General features: G+C 44.8%; 1 protein-coding gene and 1 pseudogene across 1 annotated transcript in view; one reads left to right on the top strand and one right to left on the bottom strand.

The window, feature by feature from the left end:
- LOC126411284 (matrix metalloproteinase-2-like) overlaps positions 1 to 26,392 on the top strand; it is an 857,544-nt gene that overhangs the window by 769,591 nt on the left and 61,561 nt on the right. The gene's annotated exons all lie outside the window — the stretch shown is intronic.
- Positions 1,821 to 1,938, bottom strand: LOC126429017 (5S ribosomal RNA; annotated as a pseudogene).

The raw sequence follows: 26,392 nt of genomic DNA on the forward strand, positions 1-26,392 counted from the left end.
GCTGCCCTCCAATACTAAATTGGCGGTCCCTAGCTACCTCAGAACATGTCCTACCAACCGATCCCTTCTTCTAGTCAAGTTGTGCTACAAACTCCTCTTCTCCCGAATCCTATTCAATACCTCCTCATTAGTTATATGATCTACCCATCTAATCTTCAGCAGTCTTCTGTAGCACCACATTTCGAATGCTTCTATTCGCTTCTTGTCGAAACTAGTTATCGTCCACGTTTCACTCCCATACGTGGCTACGCTCCATGATGCTGACGGAATTAAATTAGGAAATGAGATACTTAAAGTAGTAAAGGAGTTTTGCTATTTGGGGAGCAAAATAACGGACGATGGCCGAAGTAGAGAGGATATAAAATGTAGACTGGCAATGGCAGGGAAAGCATTTCTGAAGAAGGGAAATTTGTTAACATCGAGAATAGATTCAAATGTCAGGAAGTCGTTTCTAAAAGTATTTGTGTGGAGTGTAGCCATGTATGGAAGTGAAACATAGACGATAAGTAGTGTGGACAAGAAGAGAATAGAAGAAGCTTTCGAAATGTGGTGCTACAGAAGAATGCTGAAGATTAGATTGGTAGATCACATAACTAATGAGTAGGTATTGAATAGAATTGGGGAGAAGAGGAGTTTGTGGCACAACTTGACAAGAAGGGACCGGTTGGTAGGACATGTTCTGAGGCATCAAGGATCACCAATTTAGCATTGGAGGGCAGCGTGGAGGGTAAAAATCGTAGAGGGAGACCAAGAGATGAATACACTAAGCAGATTCAGAAGGATATAGGCTGCAGTACGTACTGGGAGATGAAGAAGCTTGCACAGGATAGAGTAGCATGGAGAGCTGCATCAAATCAGTCTCAGGACGGAAGACCACAACAACAACAACAACAACAACAACAAAAACAACACCTTCAGAATTTGAAAGTGAGTATTGCAGTCAACATTGTCAAAATGTTTCTCTAAGTCTACAAATGCTAGAAACGTAGGTTTGCCTTTCCTTGATCTAGCTTCTAAGATAAGTCGTAGGGTCAGTATTGCCTCACGCGTTCCAATATTTCGACGGAATCCAGACTGATCTTCCCCGAGGCCGGCTTCTACCAGGTTTTCCTAAGTAGTCTACATAATTTTTTCCCCATTTTCTTCACCTGCTGTTTGCTGACGGGTGTACGTCGCATTGAGATTTGCTGCATACCACATTAGAGCCGCGGGGGTTTCCGTGACACGTGGTCTCCCGCCAGTGGCGGCTAGGATCCGTAATGGGTGTGCGGGGCGGGGGTCCGAAGGATACGGCGCCTGATGACGAGGCCGCGGGCAACGTCCGCAACGCCGCGCGCTGCGCTGGGAAGCGGCGAGGCGAGGCGGCGCGGCTGCCAATTGAGGGCGACCCTGGCTAAACGCCGGGTCAAGTGGCCGCCACGTCACCCGCTACACAGCCCTACCAAACTGCCACAGATTACAGCTGCCGGTAGCCTACTGCTTCAAACACCGTCTCTACTTGCTAACGCTACAAGAGACCGTAAACTGCACTTGCCCCTTATGTTTACGTAGAACGTCAAAGTATTGTAATAATAACTACAGTTAGTTGTTGAGATAGTAACATAATATTGTGATAAAAAAAAAGCACTCCGTCTTCAGGCCACGAGTGGCCTACCGGGGCCATCCGACCGCCGTGTCATCCTCAGTGGAGGATGCGGATAGAAGGGGCGTGCAGTACACCGCTCTCCCGGTCGTTATGATGGGATTCTTGAGCGAAGCCGCTACTATTCGGTCGAGTAGCTCCTCAGTTCGCATCACGAGGCTGAGTGCACCCCGAAAACTAGCAACAGCGCATGGCGTCCTGGATGGTCACCCATCCAAGTGCCGACCACGCCCGACAGCGCTCAACTTCGGTGATCTCACGGGAACCGGTGTAACCACTGCGGCAAGGCCGTTGCCGTAATATTGTGATAGCATGATAATATATTCTCGGTGAAACTGACAGTTTACTAGAATTAAATATTTCCCTGAGACATTTAAGTCTCTTTATTATGTACGATAATGATCGAAGCAGACGAAATGAATTAAAATTTGTGCTGCGGCCGGGACTCGAACCCGGGTCTTCTTGGTTGCTAGATCATCATGCTTCGATCATTATCGTAGATAATAAAAAGAGACTTAAATGTCTCAGGGAAACATTTAATTATAAGATCTATAAGATCACCAATGGTACAAGGACGACCCATTACGTTCAATGCTGGGGTGCTTGCCAATATCGAAGAGCCCTAGCAGTAGTGACAGTATAGAAGGGAAAATGTCTCTGAGCACTATGGGACTTAACTGCTGAGGTCGTCAGTTCCCTAGAACGTAGAACTACTTAAACCTAACTAACCGAAGGACATCACACACATCCATGCCCGAGGCAGGATTCGAACCTGCGACCGTAGCGGTCGCGTGATTCCAGACTGTAGCGCCTAGAACCCCTCGGCCATTCCGGCCGGTGAAGGGAAAAATGAATTGAAGTTTGTGTTGGGGAGGGCACTCAGCTTAGGTAGTTCATGCAGCAATGGTGACCATTGTGCTGTGGTAGTGTAATGGTTAGCATTACTGCCTAGCAAGCTTGAAAACCTGGGCTCGAGTCCCGGCCGCAGCACAAATTTTAATTCATTTCGTCTGCTTCGATCATTAACGGTTTACTAGTTTCTGTGTTTGTAACCAAGGTGTCATTTTGTCTTTACACGACATTTCGCCATCTTTCCACAGTCAAACCGTGTCCGTAGTACGCTGCTCGTCGTCCTAGTGACGCTTCCCGGGACCGTGAAACAAATAAACGACCAAAAAAATTTCAAAACAAACAGAAAGGGTATACCAGAGCGACCACAAAAATGCCGTAACACACAATCTGTCACTAAAAAGGTTTTCTCTATGAACAAAGAGAACACTGGAATGTTTTGCGATGGGATTTAACTGAAATGAGTGCCGGATTCCATACTTTACTCCATCTGAAGTCTCTGTAATGATTTTTTGGGTGTTGTAGCTCTCTTTATTTTCCATTCCTGCTAAGAAAAACTGGAAAGGACTTCCTCCCTGTGCAAGATATCGTTTTATAGTTTAGTTGCTATCGATACAAGTGGGATTTTTGTTTGTTTAATTTCTCACATGGCACTGTAGTTGTGTAAGCTGGTAGCTTTATACGAACCATACAACGTACAGCTTCTGATAGTTTTTTTTTTTTACGTTGCTGTCGTGTTGTCTTGCGTGTGACGTGTTAAAGTGCTTATTTCTTTTACTGTTATCAATTCTTGTTGTTACTAACGCAGTAGATATAACTTATCAGCAAAGGTGGAAGGAAAACTAACTACAGGTCTTCAAACACTGTCTGCGTATTATGATCACAATTACCTGAAACCTCTAAAAAACAACTGTGTGTTTTCCATTTACGGACCAGAGAGGCTACAAGGAACCTAAACATAACCTGGAGAGGACAAAAACTGACCAACAGCGATATCCCAAAATACTTGGGAGTAAAGCTAGACCGTTCTCTCGCCTTCAAAGTCCACTCCAAGGACATAAAAATGAAAGTATCTGCTAGGAACATCATTATTCGGAAACTGACAGGTAACAATTGGGGCGCACAACCAGATGTTCTTCGCACATCTGCATTGTCCTTATGCTTCTCCGCTGCTGAATATGCAGCACCCGTGTGGCAAAACTCCAACCATGCCAAACAAGAGGACATTGCCCTTAATGAAATAGGACGCATCATAACTGGCTGCCTGCGGGCAACTCCTATTAATAAAATATATCGTCTCATGGGCATAGCACCTCCACATATCAAAAGAAGAACAGCAGCAGAAAAAGACGAAGCGGAAACAGGAGAAAGACCCAATACCAACAGCCAAGATTAAGATCAAGAAAGAGCTTCCTCCGTTCAACAGAACCACTTTTGTCACCTGCCAATCGTCGAATACAGCTTTGGCGTAACTCACCCTCAGAGAGGTACTGGAACAACCCAAAAGAAGAGCCTGCTAAAGGACGTCACCTCCCATGGAAGGTCCTCAACAGGCTGAGAACTGGTGTATCGCGATGCAAGATAAATTTGAAGAAATGGGGTTTCTCCCCAGGAGATGAACTATGCGAATTTGGCGAACAGCAAGATCATCAACACCTGCTCAACTGTAGAAGCCTCCCAGCCCCATGCCCGATCTGGTTATCGCCAATGATACAGCAGTTCAAACTGCGGAATTTTGGATGTCATATGGAATTTAATCACGTACTTATATTGTTTGTAAATTGCTGTATATCGGCTATATAAGTATGTTATGTTCTGGACATGAGTAAAATAAATCTGCAAAGCGCGAGGTTTCTGCCTTCATTTCGCATGTTGTTCTAGCTATAGATATATAGTATAGCTATATTTAAAACATATGAAAATGACGGTTACAGTGTATAGCTATAGATGTAACAACACGTGACATGGAGTAGAAACCTTGCGATTTGGTGATAAATTATGTCTAGTGCGTGTGTAACAGCTAGCACTGAGAACAGAAAAAATAAGTTCTTTAATACGTTACAAAGAAGGGAAGAAAGATCGTAACGTAAAAACAGCCGTCACGAACAATGTATGGTAGGTATAAAGCTACCAGCAAACACAGATAATAGCCTCATATGAGGAACTTAATGAACAAAAGTCCCAGTGGAGATAGCATATGAAGTGCTAAACCATATGCAGATAATAACAAAAATATGAAACTGTGTATTGCATAAGGCGAAATTCTTACCAAGTAAAGCCTTTTTTCCTGTTGATTAAGTTAGCCATCGCTCTAGACTGGATCGTCTCTTTTAATACAGTGTCCCAGAAATGCATCATATGCCCTACGATACATTTTAGAGAAGACCATTTCTTAAGCTATCTGACCAAGACAACTACGGAAGTTTTCGAAGTCTCCTGTACACAGAAAATGACAATTCGGCTACAGAAACCGAAACTTGTAATCAACACAGATTTTGCTATTCAACTTCCCTTCTTTTCTTTCATTTAATTATCCATCTCGTGAGCCGCATCATCCTGAATACATTGCTTATTATTTCGGGACTGAATGGCACTCCAGTTGTCACTTCATAAATAAGCGAAAAAGATTCTTGTGAAAATTTCGCCTTTAGATCTTTAATATTTTACTCTTTATTTTAACAGCCTATGCCTCACGCCTATAGGGCGAATGTAAGCTACCGCCCAGAATTTGCCAAAAAAACAGTAATTTACACGTTCCATGTGTCATAGTTGCGACATCCGATATGAGTCACTTTTACAATTACAGTCCACTTTCTCAGCGGAAAACATTGACACACAACGGCCGTTTACGTAATTTCCTATGCTTTTTAAACGTGCTTACAGTGCTTTATACTTACGCATGTTCAATGTCTCTCTCTCTTTCTTATACATATACATAAATCATACTATCACACACTCAGAAATTGTTCCATAGAGTAAGAAAGTGGTCAAGTATGTACATTTTCAGTTTGTCTCTGATCTTAACTTTATTTACTAAATTCTTTAGATTTAAAGATTTTCATGACTCAGTACCTCACTACTTTCTGTGCCACTCGAAAGTTGATTCGTAGATAATGTATTTCACTCCTCCTCCTAACAGTTATGAATGTTACTGTTTATTTTTAAGCCGTGTTTGTTGACAGTAAACTTCGTAGGGATTAAATGTGTTATGATGGTGTTGCCAGTAGCCCTAAATGTTTAAAGATCTGTATGCAAGAGATTCTAGAGTGGTCAGTGCTCATTATCATTGTTAAATGCTTCTCTGAAGCACACAATTTCTCCCTCATTGGTGAGCTACCCCACAATGACGCCAAAAGACAGCAGTGAAGCAAAAAAAGGAAAAGTGAACTTGTAACATTTTCAGCTTCAAAATCTGATATTATCCGTAACGGGAAAACTGCAGAGTTTAAAAGTTTACTACAAGCTGTAACATGTGACTTCCAGTTCAGACGCTTGTCAATATAAACACCTAAGAATTTAAAATAGTCTGTTCTAGTTACTGATTTACTAGTGTGCGTTATACCTAATGATGTGGTCAGGCCTTTCGCATTACTGAACTGCATGTATTGTTTTGTCTGGATTCAGTGACGGTCCACTTACAGAGAACCAGTTATTAATTTTCAAGAAAGTTTGTTCGCATGTTCATGTGACCTGCTCTGGCTGGGCAATCGATTGTTAATCCACTGCACTGAACAAATTGTCTCGTGAGGGAACGTACTGCATATTGAACTGTCTGAGCGTGTTAGTAATGCATAGACTGGAAATAATGAGCGTTGTTTTCTTTCTGTTCCGTCCTCAAACACTTTCAGTGATTTGGTCTCTGACCCGATCTCAAGCTGGAAAAGAGTGTTCTAGGAAATGTGCCCCATTACTAGTAGACACAGAATGAGACTATAGACAGAAATACGCCATTGAACTAAACCAAAAGGTCAACTGTCAGCAAACAATGTGTACTGCGTTTGAAATAGTGTTAATAAAAACAAAACATGAAATCAACACTTAACATAACTGTTACAGTAACGATCAGTACAGATATGAAGCTGGTAACCAACAGGTAATAAAATTCTTCTTAATTGGGTTCTGTTACTGTATTACAACGATCATTTTCAAACAACCCCACAACACGTTTGACACTGCCGTTAAATTTCATGTCCTCAAGCTGACTCGTGACTCACGTACTGTCTTCTGACCTTACTAAATTTGGTAGTCACGGAATCTCTGCGAGATAAGACATGCGTTGTATGACAATCAAACGGTTGGTGCGTTCCTGTGTCGTCTCTCAGAACAACAGTTTTTGCCAGTGCAGCATATTTACAGAAGACAACTTACGGTGGAAAACAGAAGTTAAACAAATGGCCAGGTTTTTTAAAGTCAGATAGTGGAAACACTGCAACACCTGAAAGTTGCGTTGACTCCAGAGTAATCTCGATAACGGGAAGAAACTGACTCTGACCTTTGGTATTTGTACGAAGTGTAGCAATGCGTTTTCGAAGATACTGACATTCAAACCTTCTTGTCAACGGTCACCAGGTCCGCTGGTGAACCCGGTCTGGGCGCACGTGTGTGTTTTGGGAAGAGGATGGGGCGGGGGGGGGGCGGAAGGGGAGGGGACGGGAGGGGCTTGCTGACATCGGATCCTCCGCATTCCCGGTGCTCACGCACTCACGCACTCACGCACACGCATAGCTCCGCCTGCGGCGTCTCCGCACCAAGCACTACTTTCGTTTCCGGCTGGCCCCGGCTACAGACCGTAGCACGGCGCCCCAGCGGTTGAATGCGAGGGTTAACCATCGCGTTGTGCGTCAAAGGGTAGCTTTCACCAACTCCACCGACAGACAACACGGTGTCTGTGTTTTCGCGAGAAGTCAGTGCTTGGAGGTGTACCATCCACAGATGTAGTGCCTTTACACACTACCTCCGTAAATTCGGGTGACTGCTGGAAAGAGAATTTGCTCTTATCGCAGGCATATGTTAAACGATTCATATTTCGGCGAGGAGTATTCATTAATTGGTAGCCTCGACTACGTCACCATTTCCCCTGTAATTGGTTACCTGGTTCTTTATAGCCACAGTACTTGTTAAGAAAGGGACATGCATCAAGTACGTCGAAATGTGTGTATAAGATAGATGTACAAATCCCATGGCAATTTATGAATGTAAACGGGGATTTACAATACTCATTTTACTAAGGTTTGAAGCTCCTCTTCTCGTTCTTCCGTTTTTGCGATTTTATTTTGGGGATCAGCCTTATGACACATCTCACTGAGGGTATTACCAGAAGTGACTGCTCAGGTCACATTTCGCCACATTTTGAGTAAGTGCATGTGAGGTGTTGTAGTGAGCGGAAATTTGTGAAGAACTGAGTGAAAGCAATGCACTAAACAGTAGCTGATTGAGACACCAACCAGGGGCACGAAACAGGACGGAAAATTATGCAGATGACGTGCTGTCAAAAAGAAAAAACGATGAAAACGACCACTAAAATCGATGTTTAATAATACAGTTCAATTAGCGATGTAATTTTAAGAAAATAAAAGTTTAACCCACAGAAGATGACACATTGGTGTCGAAACATGTCTGGCGAAATATAAAAATAAACTGTGTTCGCATAAGGCTGATTCCCAAAATAACCCAGGGGATTTACAAAGTACATAATAGTGTACCAAGAAGTCAAACACGAGTCACATCACTATTCTATCGTTTATTTTTGTCCTTGGTTTCATGACAATACACAATTTGTACATATTAACAAGAGTAATTTTGATAGTTACCTGCATAAAATGATACACACAGACTAATAACATTACTGCGACTACAGAGGGAAACGTATTAAATTAATTTACAATAATAAGTAACAAGTCCCCCCCATGAACCATGGACCTTGCCGATGGTGGGGAGGCTTGCGTGCCTCAGCGATACAGATAGCCGTACCGTAGGTGCAACCACAACGGAGGGGTATCTGTTGAGAGGCCAGACAAACGTGTGGTTCCTGAAGAGGGGCAGCAGCCTTTTCAGTAGTTGCAAGGGCAACAGTCTGGATGATTGACTGATCTGGCCTTGTAACAATAACCAAAACGGCCTTGCTGTGCTGGTACTGCGAACGGCTGAAAGCAAGGGGAAACTACAGCCGTAATTTTTCCCGAGGGCATGCAGCTTTACTGTATGATTACATGATGATGGCGTCCTCTTGGGTAAAATATTCCGGAGGTAAAATAGTCCCCCATTCGGATCTCCGGGCGGGGACTACTCAAGAGGATGTCGTTATCAGGAGAAAGAAAACTGGCGTTCTACAGATCGGAGCGTGGAATGTCAGATCCCTTAATCGGGCAGGTAGGTTAGAAAATTTAAAAAGGGAAATGGATAGGTTGAAGTTAGATATAGTGGGAATTGGTGAAGTTCGGTGGCAGGAGGAACAAGACTTCTGGTCAGGTGACTACAGGGTTATAAACACAAAATCAAATAGGGGTAATGCAGGAGTAGGTTTAATAATGAATAGGAAAATAGGAATGCGGGTAAGCTACTACAAACAGCATAGTGAACGCATTATTGTGGCCAAGATAGATACGAAGCCCACACCTACTACAGTAGTACAAGTTTATATGCCAACTAGCTCTGCAGATGACGAAGAAATTGAAGAAATGTATGATGAAATAAAAGAAATTATTCAGATTGTGAAGGGAGACGAAAATTTAATAGTCATGGGTGACTGGAATTCGAGTGTAGGAAAAGGGAGAGAAGGAAACATAGTAGGTGAATATGGATTGGGGGACAGAAATGAAAGAGGAAGCCGCCTGGTAGAATTTTGCACAGAGCACAACATAATCATAACTAACACTTGGTTTAAGAATCATGAAAGAAGGTTGTATACATGGAAGAACCCTGGAGATACTAAAAGGTATCAGATAGATTATATAATGGTAAGACAGAGATTTAGGAACCAGGTTTTAAATTGTAAGACATTTCCAGGGGCAGATGTGGACTCTGACCACAATCTATTGGTTATGACCTGTAGATTAAAACTGAAGAAACTGCAAAAAGGTGGGAATTTAAGGAGATGGGACCTGGATAAACTGAAAGAACCAGAGGTTGTACAGAGATTCAGGGAGAGCATAAGGGAGCAATTGACAGGAATAGGGGAAATAAATACAGTAGAAGAAGAATGGGTAGCTTTGAGGGATGAAGTAGTGAAGGCAGCAGAGGATCAAGTAGGTAAAAAGACGAGGGCTAGTAGAAATCCTTGGGTAACAGAAGAAATATTGAATTTAATTGATGAAAGGAGAAAATATAAAAATGCGGTAAGTGAAACAGGCAAAAAGGAATACAAACGTCTCAGAAACGAGATCGACAGGAAGTGCAAAATGGCTAAACAGGGATGGCTAGAGGACAAATGTAAGGATGTAGAGGCCTATCTCACTAGGGGTAAGATAGATACCGCCTACAGGAAAATTAAAGAGACCTTTGGAGATAAGAGAACGACTTGTATGAATATCAAGAGCTCAGATGGAAACCCAGTTCTAAGCAAAGAAGGGAAAGCAGAAAGGTGGAAGGAGTATATAGAGGGTCTATACAAGGGCGATGTACTTGAGGACAATATTATGGAAATGGAAGAGGATGTAGATGAAGATGAAATGGGAGATACGATACTGCGTGAAGAGTTTGACAGAGCACTGAAAGACCTGAGTCGAAACAAGGCCCCCGGAGTAGACAATATTCCATTGGAACTACTGACAGCCGTGGGAGAGCCAGTCCTGACAAAACTCTACCATCTGGTGAGCAAGATGTATGAAACAGGCGAAATACCCTCAGACTTCAAGAAGAATATAATAATTCCAATCCCAAAGAAAGCAGGTGTTGACAGATGTGAAAATTACCGAACAATCAGTTTAATAAGCCACAGCTGCAAAATACTAACACGAATTCTTTACAGACGAATGGAAAAACTAGTAGAAGCCAACCTCGGGGAAGATCAGTTTGGATTCCGTAGAAACACTGGAACACGTGAGGCAATACTGACCTTACGACTTATCTTAGAAGAAAGATTAAGGAAAGGCAAACCTACGTTTCTAGCATTTGTAGACTTAGAGAAAGCTTTTGACAATGTTGACTGGAATACTCTCTTTCAAATTCTGAAGGTGGCAGGGGTAAAATACAGGGAGCGAAAGGCTATTTACAATTTGTACAGAAACCAGATGGCAGTTATAAGAGTCGAGGGACATGAAAGGGAAGCAGTGGTTGGGAAGGGAGTAAGACAGGGTTGTAGCCTCTCCCCGATGTTGTTCAATCTGTATATTGAGCAAGCAGTAAAGGAAACAAAAGAAAAATTCGGGGTAGGTATTAAAATTCATGGAGAAGAAATAAAAACTTTGAGGTTCGCCGATGACATTGTAATTCTGTCAGAGACAGCAAAGGACTTGGAAGAGCAGTTGAATGGAATGGACAGTGTCTTGAAAGGAGGATATAAGATGAACATCAACAAAAGCAAAACAAGAATAATGGAATGTAGTCTAATTAAGTCGGGTGATGCTGAGGGAATTAGATTAGGAAATGAGGCACTTAAAGTAGTAAAGGAGTTTTGCTATTTGGGGAGCAAAATAACTGATGATGGTCGAAGTAGAGAGGATATAAAATGTAGGCTGGCAATGGCAAGGAAAGCGTTTCTGAAGAAGAGAAATTTGTTAACATCCAGTATTGATTTAAGTGTCAGGAAGTCATTTCTGAAAGTATTTGTATGGAGTGTAGCCATGTATGGAAGTGAAACATGGACGATAAATAGTTTGGACAAGAAGAGAATAGAAGCTTTCGAAATGTGGTGCTACAGAAGAATGCTGAAGATTAGATGGGTAGATCACATAACTAATGAGGAAGTATTGAATAGGATTGGGGAGAAGAGAAGTTTGTGGCACAACTTGACCAGAAGAAGGGATCGGTTGGTAGGACATGTTCTGAGGCATCAAGGGATCACCAATTTAGTATTGGAGGGCAGCGTGGAGGGTAAAAATCGTAGAGGGAGACCAAGAGATGAATACACTAAGCAGATTCAGAAGGATGTAGGTTGCAATAGGTACTGGGAGATGAAAAAGCTTGCACAGGATAGAGTAGCATGGAGAGCTGCATCAAACCAGTCTCAGGACTGAAGACCACAACAACAACAACAAGTAACAAGTCATAAATTTGTAGTAAAATTCGATGTATTTAAACTCTCCTCAATACTGATGTAGACGATGTTCTACTGATAAGAAAACTTAATTTTGAAGTGGGACTTCACAGTGATTAAGGCACTGCTTCGAATTTCCTTCACGCATGAATCATATTACACTAGTGACAGAAAATATAGACTTAATAAAAGGACAATTTTATGAACGAAACTTATTAATAATGTTTCAAAAATGTCAGAGGAAAGGAACACCCAAATACGACATTGCTGCGCTTGTTCAGATGGTTCAATTGGCTCTGAGCACTATGGGACTTAACTACTGAGGTCATCAGTCCCCTAGAACTTAGAACTACTTAAACCTAACTAACCTAAGGACATCACACACATCCATGCCCGAGGCAGGATTCGAACCTGCGACCGTAGCGGTCACGCGGTTCCAAACTGACGCGCTTAGAACCGCACGGCCACACCGGCCGGCTGCTGCGCCTGTGTCGTTAAGAAAAACGATGCGGCGACTGCAGCCATTATGAAATGCATGAAATGTATTCGCAGTTGCGAATAAGAACAACCGTCAACTGTATAACTGAATGACAACGTAAATTTGTGCTGGAGCGGGACTCGAACCCAGATTTCCTGCTTTTCGCGAGCGGTCACCTTAACCGCCTTGGGTAACCCTGTACTCCCACACACACTACGTATTTCTAGCGAAGGGGAGGAGTCTTAATTGAAACTCGCTGCCTGATACAGGCGGATCAATACGATATTGCACTGCCTGTGTTATTAAGAACGCTGCAGTATTCCTTCCTACTACCACTCGACTAGCTGAAACGTCAGCCACAAAGCAATTTTTAACAGAGTATAATGGGTTTAATTATTTACGCTGTATACGAAGTATAATAATAATACATTGAGTGTAGTCAAAGTACAGAAATATTTGTGAAACAGATTTATCCCAAGCAAGAAAAATCCAATGCTGGTGATGCGGACATCGCTTTGTTGTGTTACACTTTGGACGGTAACAAATGCCGCAATTCGTATACGCAGGAAGAGGAAAAGCTCTGTTCTAAACACAAGGTTTTACAGCCAATGTTATTTTCCTCCCCTCCAAACGAGTCCAAAAGGAATAAGAACGTCCATGACTATGCACTTAAACTCTCCTTCCGAACAGAGATCTGCGACCGACCGCCGTGTCAACCTCAGCCCAAAGGCGTCATCGGATGCGGATATGGAGGAACGTCGGGTCAGGAAATCGCTCTCCCGGCCGTTGTCAGTTTTCGTGGCATGGAGCCGCTACTTCCCGGTTAAGTAGCTCTTCAATTGGTCTCACAAGGGTTGAGCACAACCCGCTTTCCAACAACGCATCGCAGACCTGGATAGTTAGCCAAAAAAAAAAAAAAAAAAAAAAAAAAAAAAAAAAAAAAAAAAAAAAAAAAAATATGCATTTAAAGTGCTTTTCAAATAAATGGTCAGGAATCCACTTGGTTTGGTCGAACTTTATGTGGGAAGAAATATGTAGTCATACCTATGTTTACAGTGGACAGTATTGTGGTGGTGTGCGACATTAGGAAACTTAGTGAGGCGGAATATACAACTCAAATGGTGGCTGATAAATCCATACTAGTTTTAGGGGAGATCCCGATCTGTTTTCCCATTCAGCCCCTAGAAGACTCTTCATAAATGACTTACTCTTCATAAATGACTTTAGCAAGGACTCAGAAAGATTCAAAGGCATATTTGTTTACAAGAGGCAGACTCGACAAATGACCTGTCCATTAGATAAATATGATCATCAAAGTAGAACGTTGCGAACTACTTTCATTGATGTCCATACGACATATTAAGACTTTTAATTAAATGAAGGGAAAAACAGCGACAGTGAAACACGATGGCTGAACACAATCTATTCGTCTAGACCAGCAGAAAAGAGGCATCTGACCTTAGCGTGCCTATTCGACCGGCGGGTGCCCAAAACCAGTGTCTGGTGCTATCAGTCAGTGAGACCTTATTGATAAGAGTGTAATTTAATCCAGAACACTAGTATTCTGTTTGCTAATAGAAATTGCCCGTTATTACCTTTTCTCTCCCGCTCCCACCTGTGCCTTCTTTGTTAGGTAATTATTTAAGAAACATCCCTCCCCCCCCCCCTCCCCCGGACTCTTACTGACTACATCTAGGTTACTGCCACTTCACCAGCGAGTATTACTAGCGTCATTGTACTCCAAAGAATAAGGCACAGAAGACTTATGATTTCCCTGGATAGTCATTGGTAGATATAACGATGTCATTAGGACTACATTTTTCTCAGAAGCTGAAATAGCAGCAGCAGTGGACGCGCCCTTTAGCAAGGGCCGGCAGAGGGCGCCGAACTGCGGGGCCCTTGCCCTGAGGCGCGCCCTACGGGGGTCGTGTTCCCTAGCAACCGCCGGAAGGCTTTTTGCTGACAAATTGGCTTTCGCCCACTACGAACACGCCGCCGTAGGCAATCTCCCGATCTGACAGACTGTTTCCGCCTGTCGCAGATGTAAGACGTGCGGAACTAAGGTACGTGGCCAACTGCGACCAGTCTGTATTTCACTACAGAAGAGACGTGAAAGGAGAGTTTTCGATCAGATGCTGTAATGCTTCCAGAGGAATTCAGAGTATCCTGACTATATTTTCGAACTTCATAGGAACCAAACATTGCTGGGTACATGCGTTCTTCCTTGCAGGACCATTTTAGGAATAAGATAGCAACAACAACATCGTCAGGAGCGAAATACGAGAGGTAGACTATACTTCACGAACTTCCTTATACTCACAGCGGCCTTTGGTACGATTGTAATTTGTTAAATCTTGCCTTAGCTGTTCCTTTCTGGGGCAGCGGTATATTCCTAGTTTCACCACTTAAAGCTGGTACCTGTTCACGCTTTGAAAGCAGGCTTTCTTGGGACATTATGGGTCTGTCTTGAACGTCTCTGTGACACTCTCCGACGGTCTAACAGACCTGTGATCAATCGTGCTTCTCGTTTCTGTGTACGTTCAGTATTCCCTGTTAGTCCTATTTGATAAGTTTTCCACACACTTGTACAGTATTCTAGGATGGATCGCTTATGTCATTTGTAAGCGATGTATTCGCTTCGTACTGAGGCACAGCAGTTGTGACGGGAGCGGGCGCTCTTTTTTTCTGTGTATTGAACTGGGTTTATTGAACCGTATTGCCAAAAACTTGGTACAAATATGAAGTTGTGTATACGGAGAAGTCGCATTATAAATATTCTGAATAATGATTTTAATTCATTTTACAGTTTCCGTATAAGTTCAGTTCTTGGCTAAGGAATCTTGACATATCAACTACAGACAAAATAGAATATAAAAATTAAAATTCAAAACAGATTGGGGAGCACACATCTCGAGGTTAAAGTGATTATAAAACCACAGACAGAACACCAAATTTCATATATACACGTTACTATCTCGACGAAAGAAAAAAGGGTGTCTATATATCTGACGACCTTCATTACAAAAAAATTGCAGGAAAGCTGTAACTCGAAATGGTTCAAATGGCTCTGAGCACTATGGGGCTCAACTTCTGAGGTCATCAGTCCCCTAGAACTTAGAACTACTTAACCCTAACAAACCTAAGGACATCACACACATCCACGTCCGAGGCAGGATTCGAGCCTGCGACTGTAGCGCGGTTCCAGACTGAAGCGCCTAGAACCGCTCGGCCACAGCGGCCGGCAGCTGTAACTCGTTTACATCTGCTTAAGCAGCTCCTCTTAAACGACGTCGTTACACACATTTGCTGCCACTGGAGTGGACGATCATCGTGGGCCAAGTGGCGGAACATGTAAAATTTTATCAATGTGCTACAATGTGGTGGTTTCTACCCTTCTGACTTACAAGTTTGGTAATCGTAACTAAGTTGAATATACTAATTTTACATATAAAAATTGAACTGTTTAAACAAATTTAAATTTCACAACTGGTAGTTTATCATTGAGAGGAATATAATAAAACGGAAAAAAGAAATATTGATAACACTGGCAATCGAACCTGCATCCCCAAATTGCCAATCTGCATATTAAACCACTAGGTCACGTGCAGTAGCGACAACGGCCCCTCGAAATCCCCGTAATCTGTACAGTTGCACAATAAAACACACGCAGTTTCGAAGAAAGATACTGAGCTGGTGCTGTGAGCATTACAGTACTCGTAGTGCCGGAAACGATCAGGTCACATGAGAGTAAGCACAGTCGAAAAGACACAGCTGCGTCCCTTGTCTGAGTGGATCATAGTGTGGCTGACCATATTTCAGTTCTCCACACTGGTTTCTAGCTATCGCGGAGAAAGCGCTACAGGACATGTTTTCATCCGTTTTACTTGCATGTCAACACGCGTTCGAAAAGAAACAGCGTAATTTTAGTACGATATCCAGCTCGCATTCGATGAGAAATGTTGTAATTTTAGTGCGATTTCTGGCTTGCATTCGAAGAGAACTGGCACAATTTTAGTACGATATTTACAGTGTTGTAGCACATTAGTATATGATAACTGGCAGCGACTAGTTGGTCTCTAAGCTAAACCAAAAAAAAAGGTTCAAATGGCTCTGAGCACTATGGGACGTAACGTCTGTGGTCATCAGTGGTCATCAGTCCCCTAGAACTCAGAACTACTGAAACCTAACTAACCTAAGGACAACACACACATCCATGCCCGAGGCAGGATTCGAACCTGCGACCGTAGTGGTCACGCGGTTCCAGACTGAAGCGCCTAGAACCGCACGGCCACACCGGCCGGCTAAGCTAAACCAATCGGCATATTCTATATTAGTCTTAGAGACGGCTTCATCTCTTGGTAATTCTCCTAAAACAATGTACTAGCATAGCGAAGTGGTAAAAGGTAGTCTGTGGAAAAATCCCGTGACCAGACTATCGGCCTGGCTACAGGTATAGGGCAGCCCTTGTATCCGTCGTGACACCAGGAGGGGGAGGTTTGGCGAGTTCCGAACTCCGGCCGCCCTATTCCTGTGGAGAGTTTCCCAGTACTGACTCCGACAGCAGCTTTAAGGGATATGTGGCCGTCCTGTGTGGGGTGGGGGTGGGGGGTGGGGAGGGGGGGAGACTGGTGCAAGGAAAATTCTCCGCCCCTACTAGGGTTTGACATCAGACCCCCAGGGCCGGAGTAGTGTGTTTTTACGCACTAGACCACCAAAGTCCCAAAAGAGCAAGGTGCGGGTTTCAAAAAAATATTACGAGACGCTACTTGCTTGTCAACTCCGAATGGCCACCTTTCACGCCGTTTATGGGTCGTATACTACGCGAACATACAGAGAAAGTTGGCGCGGTGGTACTCGTACTGGGAAAAATCAGATTCGAAACCCGCCCAGAGACCTTAATATAGATTTTCGTTGTTTCCCTAGATCATTTATAGCGAATGACGCGGTTCGTCATTCGAAGAGGACACGATGATTTTCCTAGTCACACCTGTCAGCTAACTGTGCGCTTTCCGGAATAGCATATACAGTATGATGATGTGAGCTTTCTAACCTTCTTTCGCTGACGGTAGAATGTCACCTAGCTCATCTACGGGCCGCCCCCCCCTCCCCCCCCCCCCCCCCCCCCCCCCCCCCCCCCCGACTACTCCGTTTACGCTGATCACATCATGTACTTTGGTGATGGTTGGATGTTATAGATCAGTATAGCCCACAATCTCAAATGTATACATGTTGCTGACAGGTATCGGTAGGACAAAACACTGTATGATCATGGTAGCTAAATCCTAAGGCGTATAAGTAACAGCAAGTGTTCTTTACTTGCATCCTTGCTTTTGCCACTTGAAATCTCCTTGGACCTTGAATTGTGTGTGTGTGTGTGGGGGGGGGGGGGGGGAGGGGGAGGGGAGGGGCTATGTGTGTTTCTTCCAGAGCGGATGTAGTTACTGGCAACTTCGTTTTCCCAAGAGCAATCTGTCGTTTACGACTGCTGGCACTTGCTGTCGGTATCCAGTGGTAATTATTAGGGATGTGCGTGGGCTTTTTTTTTAGCATGGCCGGAAATGAGTTTGGATGGCAACAGACAATGGGCTTGGGTTTGTTTGAGCTTAGGCGGCAGCAGCCGGTGCCACTGCGCCATTAGCGAACAGCTGTCGCGCCCGGTGCACCAGCGGCGCAAAGTCGCGTGCGGGGGCGGCAAACAGCAACAGGTGCTGACCGCCTACCCGGATTCAGAGGTCGCGCGTCTCGATCCGATACGAGGGCGTCCACTGTCGGCTGACAGCTGACTTACAGCCCGAAACATTGTTCAGCTTAATTAACATTGTTCAGCTTAATTCGTTTGCTACTGGACGTCAACAACGGTTAGACTGAACGTTCCTAGACCTTATGTCTTCGCAAACGGAGTTTTAGTTCAGACGAATAAGCATAAGGAAAATCGCCCTGTGATGTTGTTGTGGGCATTCGCCAGAAATTATTTTGGGACTTCACAGAAATCTCATTTCTGAGATGTTTTGACAAGGATATGAATTCCTTCCTGCCCCTAACACGAATACGCTTCATTTCGTTAGGTATTGATGCATTTATTCTCACTCCTTGTACATTCTCTTTAAATTCGTCGTATTTAAACTATGTTGATGCGACATTCTGCTCCTGTCTGTAATAGTGTGCACATATAAAAGCAGGGGTGCGTGTGGGGGGGGGTGCGTTTGGGGGGGGGGGTGTCGGGGGGTGGGGGGGTGTGCGTGTGTGTGTGGGTGTGGGTGGGTGGGTGTGGGGGGGTGTCGGGGTGTCGGGGGGTGGGGGGTGGGGATGCGTGTGGAGGTGTGTGGGGGGTGGGGGTGTATTTGTGGGTGTGGGGGTGTGGGCTGTGCGTACGTGGGAGGAGAGGAGGAGCATGCGCAGATGTAAGGGCAGCGTACCAGTTAACACTGCAGCCAACAGCGTCATTATGTCGCTCTTGGGCTCTAGCGTGCGCTTTGGGACGCTGCATAGAGCGTTAAACTTTGATTTTAATGCTAGTTTAGGTATGGTGAAGGTTAAACTAGAGTAGTGCTCATTATGGGTGGCATAAAGCTGACAATCGAAGTCTTATGTTAACAAGCGATACCGAAAGTTTCAAAGTAGTCCAACAAATTTCAGGACTGGATTAATAAAAAAATAAAGGCCAAGATGATGGTTTTTATGTTTCAGCTGTTCTGCATAGTCTCCCCCCTACTTGTGTGCAACGCACAGAATGTTCACACAACCAAGTAAAACTGCCAAAAAAGTCCTTTAGGATGATCGACTCGAGCGTCACATTCGTACCTTCTTCGGTATTGACGAACCATGAGACTCATTCTGCACCTTATCGTTTTACGGTAGGTTCGCATTAATAACACAGTCTCCTCACCAGTGACGATTTTTTCCAGAAAAGTGTTATCCGCGTTTTTCTTTTTTAAACAAGTACAGCAGGCGTCCACGCGTCACTGTTTTTCGTTCGGGAGTCAAGGTGTGCGAGACAGACTTTTGCACACAGTTTTCTCTTGTTCAGCACGTTCTGGGTAGATGTCCTGAACACTTGATGTAGAGATGTTGATCCATTGCCATTTATTACACAACGTTGGCTTTCTATGCTGTCATCGCAACAAGGTCGCACAAAAAAGTCCAATCTCCCGCATGCCAGCCGGCGGCAACATCTGTGACTCGTGCGTTGTTGGACCGCGCGGACACTTTCATTCGATGTGATCCACGTATCACAAACACCTCGCTGCACAACTGGGCGTCTCCGTAGGTAATGCCGACACACTCTTTCATCAGCTGGGGTACTGAAAGATGTGAACCCGCTGGGTTCCTCGCACCCTAACGGAAGGCCATGAGGGGCAGAGAGTTTGGCCCAATGAAGGATGCACTCCACGGGAAGTAGTTCGTGGCTGATGGGGAGCTTATTGCTGCAGCAAGACATCGGTTCCGACGTCGATCAGCAGAGCCGTATCTTGCAGACATACAGGTTCTCCCAGTAAGGTGGTCTCGCGATGGCGTTCTGGCTTCCCGAGCACGGGGTCCCGGGTTCGATTCCCGGTGGGCTCAGGGATTTTCACCTGCCTCGAGATGACTGGGTGTTTTTGTTGTCCTCATCATTTCATCACCCAGGAAAGTGGCAAATTTGGGCTGAGCAAAGGTTGGGAAACTGTACGTGCGCTGATAACCGCGCAGTTTAGCGCCCCACAAACCTATCATCATCATCATCATCAGTAAGGTGGCGTAAGACCGCCGCATTGAACGGAGATTACGTTGAAAAATAGGATTTTGTAGCCAAAGGAGTGAGGAATAATGTGATGCGCTGGAATCCTAAATAAAACCTATCTGCTTCCAGAAAAAAGTGTTGTATTATTTATTGAATGCCCCTCGTATTTTATGAATAAAACAGCTACAATAATATCATCAGCAGGGAAGTCACACACAACATAAACTGCGGTGCCCTATCTCTTTCAGAAACACGATGTAGAACCTCTTTATCACTGGGCACAACTAGAAGATTAAATCAGGCTTACGGACGATAATGTATTGTGTAATTCGCCGAATTATGTACAGCTGTTCCTGTTTCACAAATAATCGGTGTAGATGCTTGCAAATTATATTTAGTCGAGATGGAGTACCGCCGACAATGTTCACTGGCACCCTGGCAACGAGTCGTACGTAGTTCAGCAAGGTGACGACAGCAGCTTCGCCGACAAGGCGCCCTGCATCGCCTACCAGCAAGGAGACAGTGCTGATCGCGGCCACTCACTCAACCTGGGTGTGATGTCCGTTGAGAGCCCGTCACAACCTCCTTGAGTGAGCGACCGCGGCGGCCGAACACCCACGAGAAGCATCGTCACCATCAGCAGCAGCAGCAGCAGCAGCATCAGCGTTGTCGCCCATTCATCGCGCCGCGCTGCCGGGCGCTCCTCCTTTTGCGCCGCAATGCCGTTTCCCAGCGGCTCGGAGCGGCGTTGAGTTTCTTGCGCGCTCGCTCACCGTCTCCTTATTGGGCAGGGCAGGTTGGCGAGTTGAGAGCGAAACATTGCTAATTCCTCCCGGCTGCGCTCCTGCCGACAGGCTGCCTTCGACTTTTATTGGAGAAGTCAGCGTCGGACACAAAGGCCGAGACGCTAACATGCCCCGCAGGCAATAAACACGCCACTCTCGGCTCTAAAATAAGTGGAAAACATTTGTGCAACTGTGCATCTGGCTTCAGTTCTATGTAAGCGGCGTCATTGGTTTTCCTTTTCCTGGAGCTAACGTTACACATAACCGTATTTGTGAAGGCTGTGTCTGTGACTGAACGTCAAGCTGTTTAAGCAACAAAAATATTCCTCAGCACTCACTGCACTTTTACACTAATTAATAACAGAGCGTTTCTAAGGCTTCCCTCCATCTTCCACTGACAATACTTCGTTTCGAAATTTTGGAAAAGATGTATGTCGAACTTCATGCACTACGTAGGTATTGTCGTTGTTGGAAATATCCTTTAAAGCCTGTTACAACCAGACTATAAAGGACTCATTGCTATAGAGAGTATGTCCTTAAAATTAAACCAACAGGTCCAACATCTGAAATTCGACGTAGCATTCTCTTTTGCAATAATGTAGTACCGACATAATACCTCTTGGAGATCGAACTGAGCTTACTAAATGATGTCTTAGTTAGTAAATATTACAATATAAACAGCTCTTAAAGTCGAATACCTTGTTCCGACCCAGCTTCGACTTAATTTTGTTTCTTTTCATCTCGTGTAGTACTGAGAGCAACTTTTTTTGTAGTTGTTAACACAGACCGAATACAGGGTGTCTCAAACCTTGTGGGTCAAAGTGAAACTGGTGATACTGGTTCCACAACCGATTACATTTGGAAACTAATGGTGGGAAATGCATATTTATTGTATTATGAACAAACAGAGCATACAGCGCGTCAGCAATGTAGCTTATAGTAATTGTTCAAAGTGACGACCCAAAAGGTTTGAGATATCCTGTATGGTTTACTTGAACCATTTAGATATTACACATTTTCATTTCGGAGATAAATATCTTTTATGGCAGAAGTGCTTAGTCAATTTAAGAATTGGCTAATTAATAGAATTTTTAATAATGCATGACGTAATCGAACTCCACCCACATCAAAATCCGTTTCTAGAAATAAACGAAAAAGGATTAATTGCAGTAACTCTAACTTAGGTGTCGGATTCGACGAAACTTAAGAAACTGTAGAACACCCGGCATGGGATAAATAAGACAAAACACTGTTTCGGACAAAGAATTTACGTTCAAATTGAGAACAATGTATGAAACGTTAGGAATGGGTTGGTCCGATCGGTGTACCGTTAATAACTATAGTACTTAATGTAAATACCTCAAACAGTAACACAGCCGATACACATCTGATGGTATTCATCAGCTCCGTGGGAAGTGAATGGTTTTCTTCTTCCAGAGTTGTTCCCAGCCCGGTGGCGAAGTGGAAAGGATGATTGCGAGTGTCACGCGCCCCCAAGACAATCCCAGACATGGTGACTCGGATTCAGATCAGCAGACGGAGCTCCTTACGCCCTGCTGAACTGTTTGTAGTGTGAACACATTCCTTAACATGAAATCACTTACGTATGGTCGCGCAGTCAGTTACGCCTGGACAGATCCGGTCCTATTACTTGCAATGCGTAATAACAAATTCGATCAACGGTGTGTGTCGTAAACCATTACTTGTATGGCTGTATGATGCAATCAGTCTCCTAAGGCTGCATTGTGATATTAACGTATGTTACTGAAGTTAGAAATTAATTTGTAGATAGTAAATAAAAGGCACTGCCGAACATATAGACCCTTTTCTCGGTAACCCACTGGTCACTGTAACCACCCGCAAGATCCCGTCACTTTATTAAATCTCCTGAAGTCTCTCATTCTAGCTAGCGAGTCCGTAGAAGATGGTATAAGAGCCGTACACAATGACTGGCCTTCTTTCCCAACCGAGATTTGCAGAGATTAAGACAATCCGTCCTTGAATTATCTAATTGTGTCGTCGCGAACGATTTCCTATTACCTGTTTTGCCGTGATGCTCTCGTGGTTGATGTCCCTCGCAGAAGTTCTAGCAGCGACATTCAAGTCTTTGGAAAGGGCATTTCTACGTCTGTGGATGCCGTTATAGTGCGTTTATTTGCTAAAAACACCATAAATTGACAATAGTGAAACATTTCGAGAGCATGGACAAAACTTACTCGGTGGACGCCATATCGGCGATTGGCGAGTATGGCGCACAGTCTGTCATACTTACAATCGTGAAACAACGTAGCTATTCGTACAACTTCGTTAGCTTAAATATTATTCATTTGTTTACTGTCCGCCCCCGGTAGCTGAATGGTCAGCGTGACGGATTGTAAATCCTCTGGGCTCGGGGTCGAGTTCGATTCCCGGCTGGGTCGGGGAATTTCCTCCGCACAGGAACCGGGTCTTGTGCTGTCCACATCGTCATCCTATCATCCTCATCGACTGAAGGTCGCCGAAGTGGCGTCAGATTGAAAGACCGGCACCCGGCGAACGGTCTGCCCGACGGGGGGCCCTAGCCATACGTTTAAATAAATAAAATAAATTTGTTTATTGAAACGGCTGATTCCTTGCGTAGTAATATTGGTGTAAGTGTGAGCGGCGGGCTTCTCCTAATACCTGTAGTGAAAAAAGTGGCTTTTATTTGGAAATATTTATGAAGCAAATTAATTTGCTTAGCGCCAGATCGGTCGTGGTCTTCCTACATAGCGTGCCCTGATGTATCTGTCCTCCTTACGGCTAGTCACTGCCGTGGGTGTACTGCCAGCGCCGGCTGGTCCTGTGGTTACCTCGGCTACCGTGATAACTGAAATCTTATGCCCTGCTAACGCATTCTGCAGCATTGCTCGAGCTCACTGAATCTACTGATATCTGCAGACACAACACAAAATTTAAATTTGGAAAATAAGCGCTCTAAAATCCGGTTCGAAAATAAGGGGTACCTTACATCTACAGATATTACCGAGAGTGCCCCGTGAGATTCTCCAGCAGTCAGTGACACCCTCGTTAACGCTTGCTAGTGTCACGACTCTAAAATAAATACAGCTTCTCTTTTCGCGAAGTCGAAAGAATATACTACAGCCCATTAAAATTGCTGCACCACGAAGATGACGTGCTACAGACGCGAAATTTAACCGACAGGAAGATGATGTTGTGATATGTAAATGATTAGCTTTCAGAGCATTCACACAACGTTGGCGCCGGTGGCGACACCTACAACGTGCTGACACGAGGAAAGTTTCCAACCGGTTTCTCATACACAAACTGCAGTTGACCAGCGTTGCCTGGTGAAACGTTGTTGTGATACCTCGTGTAAGGAGGAGAAATGCGTACCATCACGCTTCCGACTTTCATAAAGGTCGGATTGTAGCCTATCACGATTGCGGTTTATCGTATCGCGACACTGCTGCTCGCGTTGGTCGAGATCCAATGACTGTTAGCAGAATATGGAACCGGTGGGTTCAGGAGGGTAATACGGAACGCCGTGCTGGATCCCAACGGCCTCGTATCACTAGCAGTCGAGATGACAGGCATCTTATCCGCATGGCTGTACCGGATCGTGCAGCCACGTCTGTATCCCTGAGTCAATAGATGGGGACGTTTGCAAAACAACCACCATCTGCACGAACAGTTCGACGACGTTTGCAGCAGCACGGACTATCAGCTCTGAGACAGTGATTGCGGATACCCTTGACGCTGCATCACAGACAGGAGCGCCTGCGGTGGTGTACTCAACGACGAACCTGGGTGCACGAATGGCAAAACGTTATTTTTTTCGGATTAATCCAGGTTCTATTTACAGGATAGTGATGGTCGCATTCGTGTTTGGCGACATCGCGGTGAACCCACATTGGAAGCGTGTATTCGTCATCGCCGTACTGGCGTATCACCCGGCGTGATGGTAGGGGTGCCATTAGTTACACGTCTCGGTCACCTCTTGTTCGCATTGACGGCACTTTGAACAGTGGACATTACATTTCAGATGTGTTACGACCCATGGCTCTACCCTTCATTCGATCCCTGCGAAACTCTACATTTCACCAGGATAATGCACGACCTCATGTTGTAGGTCCCGTACTGTCCTTTCTGGATACAGAAAATGTTCGACTGCTGCCCTGGCCAGCACATTATCCAGATCTGTCGCCAATTAAAAACGTCTGGTCAATGGTGGCCGAGCAACTGACTCGTCACAATACGCCAGTCACTACTCTTGATGAACTGTGGTATCGTGTTAAAGCTGCATGGGCAGCTGTACCTGTACACGCCATCCAAGATCTGTTTGACTCAATGCCCAGGCGTATCAAGGCCGTTATTACGGCCAGATGTGGTTGTTCTGGATACTGATTTCTCAGGATCTATGCACCCAAATTGCGAGAAAATGTAATCACACGTCAGTTCTGGTATACTATATTTGTCCAATGAATACCCGTTTATCATCTGCATTTCTTCTTGGGGTAGCCATTTGAATGGCCAGTAGTGTATCTGCTACCGTACTCGACGTGGTACACTTCAACATATAGCCAATAGTCGCACTAGACGAGAATGTCATATGCATCTGCGGCTATGGTACCAAGTGGCACTTCTATGGTTGTTTGACGACGAGAGAATTTCCTGGCGGCTGCCGCTGTGGCGGGGCGCCCGCACAATGCGGCGGAAGAGGCCGCCGCCCTGCCGGAAGCGCCGACACATCCACCGCGCCCACCCTGCACCAGCCACCACACCACGCACCTGCGGGGCGCAGCACGCAATACCAAGCGGACACCATATTTCTCTGCGGTTAAAATAGGAAGACTGTGGTCTAGAGCCAAGCCACCTCTGCAAATAAAGGATGACAGTTATTGAACTATATTACATAAAATCGTCATAACTACCGAACGGTTTGCGTTAGGACGTTGAAATTGCACGGTTAGCCGCGGGGAATGATGGGAATTACTGTGCGCAGTGTGGTTTGGTTTAGCGAGGAAGCCAACTTTCATTTGGATGGGTTCGTCAGTAAGCAAAATTGGCGCATTTGGGGGACTGAGGATCCGCATTTAACTATCGAGAAGTCTCTTCATGCTCAACGGGTGACTGCGTGGTAATAATAATAATGAGCGTATGGCACAGGTGGCCGGGAGACCCCTCGCGTGGCGGTTCGGTCGCCGCTCCACAAGTTCTTTAACGCCACTACGGCGACTTGCGGGCGAATGAGGATAATGAAAGACACACAATACCCAGTCATCTCGAGACAGAGAAAATCCCTGACCCCCCCGGGAATCGAACCCGGGACCCCGTGCGCGGGAAGCGAGAACGTTACCGCAAGACCACGAGCGTGGTGTGCAGTGTTATCACGGAATAAGCGGCGCGATATTTCTTAATGGCACGGTGAGTACCGAACGGTAGGTGAAGGTTTTAGAAGATGATTTCATCCCCATTATCCAAAGTGGCTCTGATTTCGACAAGATGTGCTTCATGCAAGACGGAGCTCGACCCCGTCGAAGCAGGAGGGTGTTTGATGTCCTGGAGGAGCACTTTGGGGACCGCGTTCTGTCTCTGAGGTACCCAGAGGCCACTAAAATAGGCCTACATTGGCCGCCGTATTCTTCCGAACTGAACACATACGACCCCTTTTTGTGGGGCAGTGTTAAAGACAAGGTGTACAGTAATAACCCCAAAATCATTGCTGAGCCGAAAACTTCCGTTC

This window comes from Schistocerca serialis, chromosome 1 (assembly GCF_023864345.2).
Source record: "Schistocerca serialis cubense isolate TAMUIC-IGC-003099 chromosome 1, iqSchSeri2.2, whole genome shotgun sequence".
Lineage (NCBI taxonomy): Eukaryota > Metazoa > Arthropoda > Insecta > Orthoptera > Acrididae > Schistocerca > Schistocerca serialis.